Source organism: Rhipicephalus microplus, chromosome 5 (assembly GCF_043290135.1).
Source record: "Rhipicephalus microplus isolate Deutch F79 chromosome 5, USDA_Rmic, whole genome shotgun sequence".
Lineage (NCBI taxonomy): Eukaryota > Metazoa > Arthropoda > Arachnida > Ixodida > Ixodidae > Rhipicephalus > Rhipicephalus microplus.
Window position 1 is genome coordinate 220,323,703 of NC_134704.1, and position 12,664 is coordinate 220,336,366.

At 47.9% G+C, this 12,664-nt stretch overlaps 1 protein-coding gene across 1 annotated transcript in view; it reads right to left on the reverse strand.

Annotated features, from left to right (window-relative positions):
- Window positions 1-12,664, reverse strand: part of LOC119173513 (uncharacterized) — a 273,757-nt gene that overhangs the window by 67,482 nt on the left and 193,611 nt on the right. The window lies entirely within an intron of this gene.

Genomic DNA, 12,664 nt, shown 5'->3' on the forward strand with positions numbered 1-12,664 from the left:
TAAAACGCTTGCGGAAACGTTCCAATGCTGCTCAAGCAGACATTTCTGATTTACAGGCTACATTAAAGTCCAAATTAGCTGCTTCTAGGGATCACTACTTTAATGTGACATTCAATCGTTTTGTATCCGAAAGTCCCTCTAAATTTTGGCAATTTTTATCGAATAAGGGTGGCACGAGGCTTGATCAAATCGCCAAGGGTGATCGGGTACTTACTGATCCAAGAGAAGTGGCGGAGGTGTTTAACGAGTATTTCCAAAGTGTGTTTTCAACGTCAGATCCTTTAAACGGGGCTGTTTGTGAAAATGGTGATTGTGGTGTCATTCAGATTTCTTTGGAAGGTGTCACAGAATTGCTTTTGCGATTGGATCCGAAAAAATCGACAGGCCCTGATGATATCCCTTCCGTATTTCTCAGACGCTATGCTACACTGTTAGCCAGGTTCCTTGTAGTCATTTTGCAGAAATCCGTTTCGTCTGGTGCGATACCTGATGATTGGCGTATTGCACGTGTGACTCCTGTGTATAAGAAGGGTAACCGTCTCAATTTTTGTAACTATCGGCCCATCTCTCTCACCTGTCATTGTTGTAAACTGCTGGAACATATTATCGCACAATACCTCAATAACTTTCTTCAATCCCAAAATATTCTCACTGAGCACCAACACGGTTTCCGACGAGGTCTTTCTACTACTACGCAGTTATTAACTACAATTAATGAATTTGCGAAGGCTCTAGATGCTGGTAGCCAGGTTGACGTGATCTTTTTTGACCTCTCGAAGGCGTTCGACAAAGTTCCCCATAAAAAATTAATAAATAAACTGAAGTCAATTGGCGTTCCTTCAGATATAACAAATTGGGTCACATCTTACCTACTAAACCGTAAACAATACGTAGAGATTGAGGGTTCGCGCTCGCGTTTCTTAGACGTTTTTTCCGGAGTACCGCAGGGGTCCGTACTCGGTCCTGTTTTATTTAACATTTATATTAATGATTTGGCTCAAGCAATAGATACCAGCGTATCAGTTAAACTGTTCGCAGACGACTGCATTCTTTTCAAAGTCATAAACTCAACGGCAGATCAACAAGTTTTAAACAGAAACATCGGTAACTTGGAAACTTGGTGTTCCGAGTGGAACATGGTAATTAATCTAGAAAAAACTGCTCACTTGTGTATCACCAACAAAATCAACAAGTTTCACTTTAAATATGATATAAAAGGGTCACAGATTACACAAGTCGAAGAATATAAATATTTGGGTGTTACAATTACCTCAAGCCTCAACTGGACAACCCATATAGTAAATACATGCTCTTCCGCACGTAAAAAACTAAGGTTTCTAAAGCATCGATTAGCTAATGCCCCTAGTTCCTTAAAGCTTACAAAACAATGGTAAGACCTTCCTTGGAGTACGCCTCCGTAGTATGGGACCCTCACACAAAAGGCAATACACAAAAGATAGAAAAAATTCAGCGCCTGGCAGCCCGTTTTATTTACAGTAGGTATAGACGCCGCGATTCCCCCTCTGCGATGTTGCAGTTGGCAAATCTTGAACCTCTTGAGGACAGACGACGAGCTGCTCGACTTACCTTCCTCCGTCTAATATATTTTTCTAAACTTGAAATAAAGCCAGAAAACTACATGGTAAAGGATTCTTCCAGGCCTTCCCGTCACAAACACGGCTGTAGCATTAAGCCAATTTTCGCAAGAACTAATTTATACAAACACTCTTTTTTTCCGAAATCAATCTCTGAGTGGAATTTGTTGCCCCGAAACTCTACTCTTCTTTTCTTTTCCCCATGAAATGCGCTTTGTGTTTCCTGGCTTTCACAATACTTGTTTGATTTACCAATTTGTTGTGTGCTTAAGAGTGTGGTGCTTTGCTTATGAATTGTGTTGCAGTGGGTGTACTCAGCCCTCTGGAAACGAGTATAATTTGATGGTGATTGCTATGTTTTTCTAACATTTCGTGTATACCCGTATCAATTTTGTTGTAACTTTGTTGTACTTTTATTTTACCTTTGAACTTGCTGTACCTTTCCTGCTTGGACCTTAAATGGTTCGCAGTATATGATAAATAAATAAAAAATAAAAAGTAATCCCACTATAATATATAAGGAATGTTGCTTTGTATAAAATGTGTCTTTGTTCTGGCTTTAACTCAGCGTACTCAGAGGGTGAAGCTGTAGTGTGCCACCGCAGTGACAGATCGTCAACATGTCAACTTGTTGGCCTGCGATCAACCACACGAGCAACGCACGTTTCAGCATATAAAATGCTTCGCGATCCGCCAAGGATTGAGTACTAGAAAGCTGTGCTTTTCATTGTAATGTATAGTAATTTTGTTGCGCTGAGAGAAATGCACAAATGCGCCTTGGTGCTAATGATCATGCAACAAGCACTGGATGCAAAATGAAACAAGGCACGCTGTCAGTAAAAAGGCGACAGTGTACTCCATTCCCTTCTTGTATAGACTGTTTATAACACAAGTCGCGAATATCCGCACTATAAGTGGTACCGCACCATAATGAAAATAACTTTTTTCAAGGGCTGCAGTTTGTGGGTTCTGAAGGTGTTGAGGGAGCACCACCTCGCTCTTGGAGTGAACGGGCACAGTAGACATGGTCGGAACAAACCAAACCAACACACATCCATTTATTTACCTACTGTTTGATCGACGATATCGTCAGCCAAATTACTAAATCATCAATCATGATCAACACCCTAAGACATCCTTACATAACATTAAACAACACTCAACAACATGACAAACAATGCAGTGTAGCTAACGCCTGACTCACCACATGAGCCCACCGCAGACCGCCCGCGATACCGCCTACGGCAAACCAAACGCTGGAGGCAACCATCCGCGCTACTTCCCCACGCCAACAGAGACCAGCTTATTTCTTGCATGCTGCCACCAAGGCTTCCCGGCAGGTGTCGCCGCCGGCACTAACATTTTCTAACCATGATGATGATGGTGGCGATAAATGCTCACGAGCACAACACTACCTACGGCCTGATAATTGTGACCCCAAAACACAATGCGCGAGACACATGCGCCCCGCGACTCAAACAACTTTACAGGGGGTGTCAGCACCCCCACAAGTTGCGCAAAACGTGTTGAGCATGCAGGCTCGCGTGTCCGAAAATCAAAACATGCGAGGCATGATGCCTACAACCATTCAAATTTCTGAATGTTAAAAAAAAAAAATGCGACCAAAAAACCGCATTGCCAACAAAATGAATGTGAAAGGGGGTCTAACAAGAAAAAGCAACATAGCAGAAATTCACCATTTCTCAGACCACCTTGGTTATGCGCATTACATTTCTCAGACCACCTTGGTTATGCACTGAAATACTTAAATCGTTTGATTTCACTAGCGCGCATCTGAATTAAAGACGTCGCAATCAAATCACCAACCACCATTCGAGTGGTACACGTGCCACCGTCATTTTAAATAACGCTATGCAAAGAGTTTTGTTGATTCTGTACCAAACCGCAACTTGGGTAGCACGCGAGCACTACCGAAAAGCAACGAACGCTAATAGGTTGGCCCTGCCATTCGATATGCTGTCATGGGACCAAGACACGAAGATTGGGCATCGAAAAGATCGTACTCCAGTACTGCACCAAGAATAGCGGGCGGCGCGATAAGAAGTTTGCATTTGCAGCCACGAGATTAATGACAAGAACTTGCCAAGCTTGTAAGACCGCACGATGGTGGGAAGCACTGGTGGCTACCAATGTGCGGTTTCCCAGACAACACCGTAATCAACTGTCCATCTACATACAGTGTATACCATTTATAACGTAACCGCTTATAATGCAGAATCGCTTACATTGCGGTCTTTTTCTACTCCCGTTTACCCTCCCATAGAATCCCGTGTATACGCATACCGCTTATTGTACAGTCCCCCAAGATGAAAGACTGGTTATGATGGGGTTGCCGAAAATTGTGACAAACGCGGTAGAGAGTAGCGCTGGGTGCGCCGCTGGGCAGCGAACGACAAGGTTGTTACGAAAGAGGAGGGGACACAAAGTGAACGAATAAAAGGTGGAGGGAAGAAAAAAAAGAAAAAAAAAGACAATGGGCACTGCGCGGGCTAGCCGAGTAAGGGAGGTTGACGGGTGCCTCGGTGACCGATAAGCCTTTGCATTGGCGCCAACACGGCTATAGCATGCTACGTCACTAGCGTGGCTTAGACTACGCGCCACTCAACGTGGCACGTGCGATCCCGACCTTATGAGCTAGATGCGTTTAACAGTTTCCTGTTGGGAGAGATGTCATCGTTATCGCGCTTGCAGCAAATATGGTGTTTGCTTCCCAGTCCGCATATTGAAAACCTTTTACGGTTTTACGACGCGAGCTTTCAATTTTGTTGCCAGCGCGCTAACGCACATAGGCGTGGCGAGTTCTCGACCGTCGTTGCTGATCTCCCAGCCGCAAACGTGAACTTCATATCACGCACGCGGTTCTTGGTTCACTGCAAGTGCGATCTTTTCGGCACCGAATCCTCATGTTTGGGACAAGCTTTCTGCGACAATATACCCAACTACAGCAAGCTAGGCCTAATCGGCGTTGGTTGTGCTTCGATCGGTAGCGGTCACATTAACCTAAGTTGCAGTTTGGTGCCAAATCAACGAAACTCTTTGCGGTGGCCGCATTCGACGGGAAGAAATACATATCGTTAAATAAAAACGAGGGCTGCGCGTGTAGACCTTAAATAGTGCTTGCAATTGGATTGCGATGTCTTAAATAGGGTGCGCGCTCGTGAAACCGAATAGTTGGCGTCTTTCAACACGTCAAATTGTGGACATGATTCGACATAGTTTCTGTGTAATGCGCAAAATCGAGGTGGTCTGGTAGTCGGCGAATTTACGCGATAGTGCTTTCATTTGTTAGACCCCCCTCCCCCCCCCCAGTGTTCATTTAATTGGAAACGCGTGTTTCTGGACAAATTCTTTCAACATTCAGAAATTTAAATATTAGCAAGCACGCATCGCATGTTTCGATTCTCAGACACGCGAAGCTGCATGCTCAACACATCTTGTGCAAGTGCGCCCCTTGAGAAAGGTTCTTTTGGTTACAGTGGAGTACCGCTTATAGTGCGGATATTTGAGACTCCCGCCACTTACGTTATGAGTGGTCTATCATCATCATCAGCCTGAGTACTCCACTGCAGGACAAAGGCCTCTCCCATGTTCCGCCAGTTAACTCGTTCTTGTGCTTGCTGCTGCCAATTTATACCTGCAAACTTCTTAATCTCATCTGCCCACCTAACTTTCTGTCTCCCCCTAACCCGCTTGCCTTCTCTGGGAATCCAGTTAATTATCCTTAATCACCAGTCGTCATCCTGTCTACACGCTACATGCCCGACCCATGTCCATTTCCTCTTCTTGATTTCAACTATGATATCCTTAACCCCTGTTTGCTCCTTAATCCACTCTGCTCTCTTCTTGTCTCTTAAGCTTACACCTACCATTTTTCTTTCCGTTGCTCGCTTCGTCGTCCTTAATTTAAGCTGAACCCTCTTTGTATGTCTCCAGGTTTCTGCTCCGTAGCTAAGTACCGGCAAGATACAGCTGTTATATACCTTCCTCTTGAGGGATAGTGGCAATAGACCTGTCATAATTTGAGAGTGCTTGCCAAATGTGCTCCACCCCATTCTTATTCGTCTAGTTACTTCAATCTCATTGTTCGGCTCTGCGGTTACTACCTGCCTTAAGTAGACAGTCTTTTACTACTTGAAGTGCACTATTACCCAGTTAGAAGTGCTGCTCTCTTCCGAGGTTGTTGTACATTACTTTCGTTTTCTGCAGATTAATTTTAAGACCCACCTTTCTGCTCTCCTTGTCTAACTCCGTAATCATGAGTTGCAATTCGTCCTCTGAGTTACGCAGCAATGCAATGTCATTGGAGAAGCGCAGGTTACTAAGGTACTTTCCATTAAATCTTATCCCTAACCGTTCCCATTCTAGGCTTCAGAAAACTTTCTGTAAGCACGCGATAAATACAGTCGAAACCTGCAATAACGAAGTCGCCAGGGAAACCGAAAAATTTCGTTTTCGTGAGAATTTCATTGCCGCGAGTATGAGTCATAAAAACAGTGATACGGCTAGCAGAAGAAAAACTTATTGCCAGAAGTCGGTCAACTTCCTTTGTTGACCCTTGCCATTGATTCGTGGTGTTTAATGTCCCAAAACCACCATATCATTATGAGAGACGCCGTAGTGGAGGGCTCCGAAAATTTCGACCACCTGGAGTTCTTTAACGTGCACCCAAATCTGAGCACACGGGCCTACAACATTTCTGCCTCCATCTGAAATGCAGCCGCCGCAGCCGGGATTCGATCCCGCGACCTGCGGGTCAGCAGCTGAGTACCTTAGCCACTAGACCACTGCGGCGGGGCCCGACCCTTGCCATGCAACAACTTCAACGCTATCCCTTCGCACTGGAAAAAGTGGTCCATTGCTACGTCGCCGTCATGTGCGCCGAAGAAGGAGCGAAGGGTGTCCAGCACATCCAAAACAACCCGCGGGTTGTTTTGGATGCGCTAGCGCGTCGTTCCTGCCCGCAGTCTCGCTGTCAGCGGAGTTAGGGCTAAAGCTGACTCCGATGACGCGCCGCGCTCGTGGTAATCTGATCGTGCATCCGGTGCAGCCACTCGTAGTAATCTGACCGCGCCGCCGCTTACAGCTTCGTTGCTTGCGACGAAGCATGTCGCCATGAGTGCCCTAGCGGGTCATTCCTGCCTGCAGTCTCACTGTCGATGGAGTGAGGACTAAAGACGACTCCGATGACGCACCGCGTTCGTAACAGCCTGATCGCGTATCCGCCTACTGCTCCTAACTAAAGAGTAATTATATCTTAGGTGAACACATCACGAAGTAGCAATTTTCGAGAGCGATGTCCTCGCGACGCACAAGCAGCAGACGACGATCTCCCGGAGCGAGCATCGGGCCAATAGCGAGGCGAGCTGAGGCAACATGGTGGCCACAGCCAATCAAGGGCCTCGAAACGACCTTCAAACATTTGCTTTTTGTGTGCTTGTTCTTAAAGGCAGGCGCAAGCTGAGGCTGGAAAGTTAAGAACGAAGAAATTCTCTTTTCGATGAGCCCAAGAAGCAGGCTCCCTGCCCCGTCATTGAGAAGCCATATTTATTTGAAAATGACTGTTTTCTTGCAATTTACAGAAAAAGTTTCACTACCTAGGCGGGTGAAATAAATTTTCCGAAGCACTTCTGGGCGGTTTTCAGTGTAGATATTGTCACGGGGTCGTGACGGGGCCGAAGACAGAAGACATTGTGTTGGAATTCAACAGTTTATTTGGGTAAACCTGTGAACGGCAAACGGAAAGTCCGATTACAGTAGCAGTCTTGGACTGAAAGCGGCGAACGTAGCGTCGGCCGTCGATCAACTACTGACAAGTGGCGAAGCGCGTCGGCATTTATACTCTTGCCGTCGGTTCCAGAATAATCTGTACCGTTCGCAGAGTGGGCGTGATATTATCGAAATGATCTACTACAGTTCGGAATCTTCTTGAAAACTGCAGGCGTGGTTTGCGCTGAGAATTGTGTAGTGTTTTGGGACGATAACAAAACTTGGGAAATGGAACGCGGCATTGCCCCCCTCTGAAAAAGGCATCGTCCCAATGCTTTAACTAAAGATGAAGGTACAACAATAATGCAAAAAAGTACAATGAATAAATGACGATACAATAATAATACAAAAAACACTGTTTTAGTTTGTTAACGCGCATGAAACGGCTTGAGGCGTGCGACATGGACAACTTCAGGTCGCGATCGGCGTCGTTGAGAGTTCGTGATGCCGTCGGGGACAACCTCGTAATCAAGGGGGCCGAGACGTCGAACCACCCTGTACGGTCCGAACTACCGTCGCAGAAGCTTTTCACTTAGTCCACGTCAGCGTATCAGCGTCCACACCCAAACACGTTCACCGGGCTGGTATTCCACGAAGCGTCGTCGAAGATTGTAACGGCGGCTGTCGGGCTTCTTCGGCGCGTTGAAAGTACTCACTCACATCGAGGTTTTCTTCGTCGGTGACACTGGGTAACATGGCATCGAGCGTCGTTGCCGGGCTCCTTCCGTATACCAATTTGTGTGGAGATATCTGCGTCGTCTCCTGCACCGCCGTGTTGTATGCGAAGGTCACGTACGGAAGAATGGCGCCCACGTCTTGTGTTCGACATCGACGTACATTGCCAGCATGTCGGCGATCGTCTTGTTTAGCTGCTCAGTGAGGCCGTTGGTCTGTGGGTGGTACGCTGTCATCCGGCGGTGGTTTGTCTGGCTGTATGCCAAGATCGCTTGAGTTAGGTCAGCAGTAAATGCCGTTCCTCTGTCGGTGATAAGGACCTCCGGGGCGCCATGACGTAGAACGATATTTTCGACGAAGAACATAGCTAACTCGGATGCACTGCCTTTAGGAAAGGCTTTTGTCTCGGCGTAGCGGGTGAGGTAGCCGGTAGCTACCACGATCCACTTGTTTACGAAAAACTACGTCGGTAACGGCCCCAGTAGGTCTATACCAATCTGCTGGAAAGGTCGGCAAGGTGGATCAATTGGCTGCAGAAGTCCCTCTGGCCTTGTCGGCGGTGTCTTGCGTCGCTGACAGTCTCGGCATGTCCTCACATAACGAGTGCCGTCAGTAATAGGACGTGGCCAGTAGTACCTCTCTTGTATCCTCGCGAGTGTGCGAGAAACACCGAGGTGCCCTGCCGTCGGATCGTCGTGAAGGGCCTGCAGGAGTTCTGGTTGCAAAGCTGAAGGCTCCACAAGGAGGTAATTGGCTCGAAGCGATGAAAAGTGTTTCTTTTGTAGAAGACTGTTTCGCAGGAAGAACGACGCAAGTGCGTGCTTGAATACCTTCGGGACTTCGGCGACCCTGCCTTCGAGGTATTCTATTAGGGCCTTAAGTTCTGGGTCGGCCCGCTGTTGTTCAGCGAAGTCGTCGGTAGTTATCGTTCTCAAGAAGTAGTCGTCCGGGTCGTCGGGTGGTGGTTGGTCAACAGACGCACAAGAGAGACAGTCGGCGTCGGAGTGTTTCTTGCCGGACTTGTAAATGACAGTAATGTCATATTCTTGAAGTCTCAGGCTCCATCGTGCGAGGCAACCTGAAGGGTCCTTCAAGGTGGCTAGCCAACACAAGGCGTGGTGGTCGCTCACAACTTTGAAGGGCCTGCTGTAAAGGTAGCGGCGAAATTTCGACGTAGCCCAGATAATGGCGAGGCACTTCTTTTCTGTTGTGGAATAATTGGCTTCTGCTTTGGATAGCGATCGATTGGCGTAACTAATAACCCTTTCAAGTCCGTCAGCCCTCTGCACAAGAACGGCGCCAAGACCTACGCTGCTTGCGTCAGTGTGTATTTCTGTCTCGGCGAATTCATCGAAACGGGCTAGTAACGGAGGCGTCTGGAGGCGATGTTTAAGCTCCTGGAAAGTGTGTTGCTGCGGCGTTTCCCACTTGAACTCCATGTCGGCCTTGGTAAGCTTAGCGAGTGGATTGGCGATGCGTGCGAAGTTTTTCACGAACCGCCTATAATAGGCGCACAGGCCCAGAAATCGGCGCACCCCCTTCTTGTCAGTGGGCGGTGGGAAGTCGGCAAACTCGGCTGTTTTCCGTGGATTGGGACAAATTCCAGACTTGCTAATAACGTGCCCCAGAAACAAGAGCTCCTCGTACGCAAATCTGCACTTTTCTGGCCTCGGTGTGAGTGCGGACGTCTGGATGGCTTAAAGTACAGCTTCAAGGCGCCGAAGATGCTCGTCGAAACTCGAGGAAAACACGACGGCGGCGTCCAAGTACACAAGGCAAGTCTGCCACTTCAATCCTGCCAGTACTGTATCTATAACACGTTGAAAATTTGCAGGCGCTGAGCAAAGACCGAAGGGAATCACCTTAAACTCGAAGAGGCCGTCCGGTGTTATAAACGCCGTCTTCTCTCGGTCTCCTTCGTCGACATTGATTTGCCAATAGCCAGTCTTGAGGTGCATTGACGAAAAGTACTTGGCGTCATGGAGCCGATCAAGTGCGTCATCTATTCGTGAGAAAGGATACACGTCCTTTCTTGCGATTTTGTTCAGGCGGCGATAATCGACCCAGAAACATGGCTCCCATCCTTTTTCTTCACTACTACCACCGGAGATGCCCATGGACTCTTAAACGACGGAAGTGCGATGGGGCCGCGTTTTGGCGTGCGCGTGGAGGAGGGGCGTGGCGACGGGCTGCAGCAGCATAGCTCAAGGCTTGCAGCTGAGGCTCTTGAGGCTGAGGAACGCCCAGCGATTGCTGGATCTCCTGGCGTACGACGTCCACAATGGATTCCACGTGAGGCTGTGCTGAAGGAAGAAATTTTCGCAGCTCTCCTTGCACGATCGCTTGGATCGTCTCACGCAAGTCAGTGGTTCCTAGCGCTTGAATGCCGGCGTAGCTTGTAGGCGAGAAGCTACGGTTATATTGCTGCGTGCGCATCTCAAGCGTCTTCTTTACCGTAGATGCTTCTGAAATGAATTCCGCGACCGTCTTTGGCGGGTTTCTGATCAGCCCGACGAAGAGTTCCTGCTTTACTCCTCGCACGAGCAGACGGACCTTCTTCTCCTCGGACATGTCGGAGTCAGCGTGACGGAAAAGTTTAATCATATCTTCCGTGAATAGCGTCACGTTTTCGTTTGGCATCTGCATGCGGGTTTCGAGAAGAGCTGCCGCCTTCTCCTTGCGCACCACACTTGCGAAAGTAGTGAGGAACCTGGCGCGAAAGACGTCCCACGTTGTAAGGCTTCGCTCCTGATTCTCGAACCAGGTCCGAGAAGCATCTGCTAAGGCGAAATACACATGCCGGAGCTTGTCATCGCCTGTCCAGTCATTGAAGGCGGCGACGCGGTTGAACCTTTCGACCCAGCTTTTTGGGTCTTCCAGTGGTGAACCGCGGAAAGTTGGCGGCTCTTTGGGTTGCCGGAGCAGGAGTGGTGCAGGGTGCACGGGGGCGGTCATGGTTCCAGTAGTTGATGCCGGCATCCGGGTCTGCCTGGCTGCTTCAGGAAGGGGCCCGTACTCTGGTTGTAGTCCCCTCTGCCTGCGGCTTGTTCGCTGTTCAGGGTTAGCGTCCGTGTCTTCTTTGCCACTTGGGCTGGGGTCGCGGCTTGAAGGGGGCGTCCGGAACATCAAAGAAGCAGCACCTCCACCAGATGTCACGGGGTCGTGACGTGGCCGAAGACAGGAGACTTTGTGTTGAAATTTAACTGTTTATTTGGGCGAACCTGTGCCCGGTAAATGGAAAGTCCGATTACAGTAGCAGTCTTGGACTTATAGCGGCGAACGGAGCGTCGGCCGTCGATCAACTACTCACAAGCGGCGAAGCACGTCGGCATTTATACTCTTGCCGTCGAATGTTCTAGCGTTATCGCTGGTGGTGATGATATGTGGTGGTTTTTGGCGCAAGGGCCATTTGATGGCCAAAGAGAGCCAGTTCATGGGACAAAGAATGTGGACAATGATTGTGATTAGCGGCTGTATAAGGGCCATAAAATTCCCTGCAGTAAGGCGGGTAAAAACATACAAGTAATAAAATCATGACCATGCCGTGAAAGGTGTGGGTGGTGTGAATAGGTGACAAAAGTTGGTGATAATGAAAAACGATGGTGGACATGTATGGCATTAGCACAAGTACCTCACTCGTTCATACCCTTGCATCGAAGGGCCGTGAGGCAAGTGCTTTCCTGTGTAGCCACCGCAGCAAAAACCTCTCTAGAGAGGTTGTGCTAAGGAATGCCCGGGTATATGATATGAAAATTATTGATTTCTTTTAAAAACGCTAACAATGATTTATTACTAAAAAGCGGTTCCCTACCAACGAACATTGCAGGGTGTAACGGTATATGTTGTCGGTAGGGTAATGGAAAGTGTTGTCTTCTTAGAGTGTCTAACTGTTTACATTGAATTAAAACGTGAATAACTGTTAATGCCTCACCACATTTATCACACAATGGTGGGTCACCACCGGACAAAAGATGTGTGTGTGTCGTGTATGTGTGTCCTATCCTGAGTCTTGTTAGTGTTACCTCTGTTAGGCGTGATTTTGATACTGGTGGCCAATGGCCAAGGTGTGGCTTGATAACGTGTAGTTTGTTTTGTGTGTGTGTATCCCACTTGCTCTGCCAGTAGTCCCTGAGGTTTCGTTTGAGAGACGGCTTAAGATCAAGGGCCGGGATTGATATGGATGTAATGGCGGTGCTCTCATGGATGGATGCAGCGAGCAGATCCGCCATCACGTTGCCTTGGATCTCACGGTGCCCTGGCACCCAGCACACTACAACATGTTGTTTGAGTGTGTAGAGTGTGCACAAAATGGAGTAAAGTGAGACAAGGACCGGGTTTCTTTGTTTTTTAAGACTGTGCAGAGCCGTTACCACACTGAGGGAGTCTGTATAAATTACTGCTTTTTGTATTTGTAATTGTTTGATGTGTTTAGCTGCCACAAGTATCGCGTAAGCTTCCGCTATGAAGATACTTGTGCGTGGATGTAGAGGGCCAGCATCCGAAAAGGATGGGCCGACAGCAGCGTAGGACACAGAGGAGTTAGTCTTGGAGGCATCTGTGAAGAACTCAGGACGTGTGTATTTGTTTTGAAGTTCCAAAAAGTATGT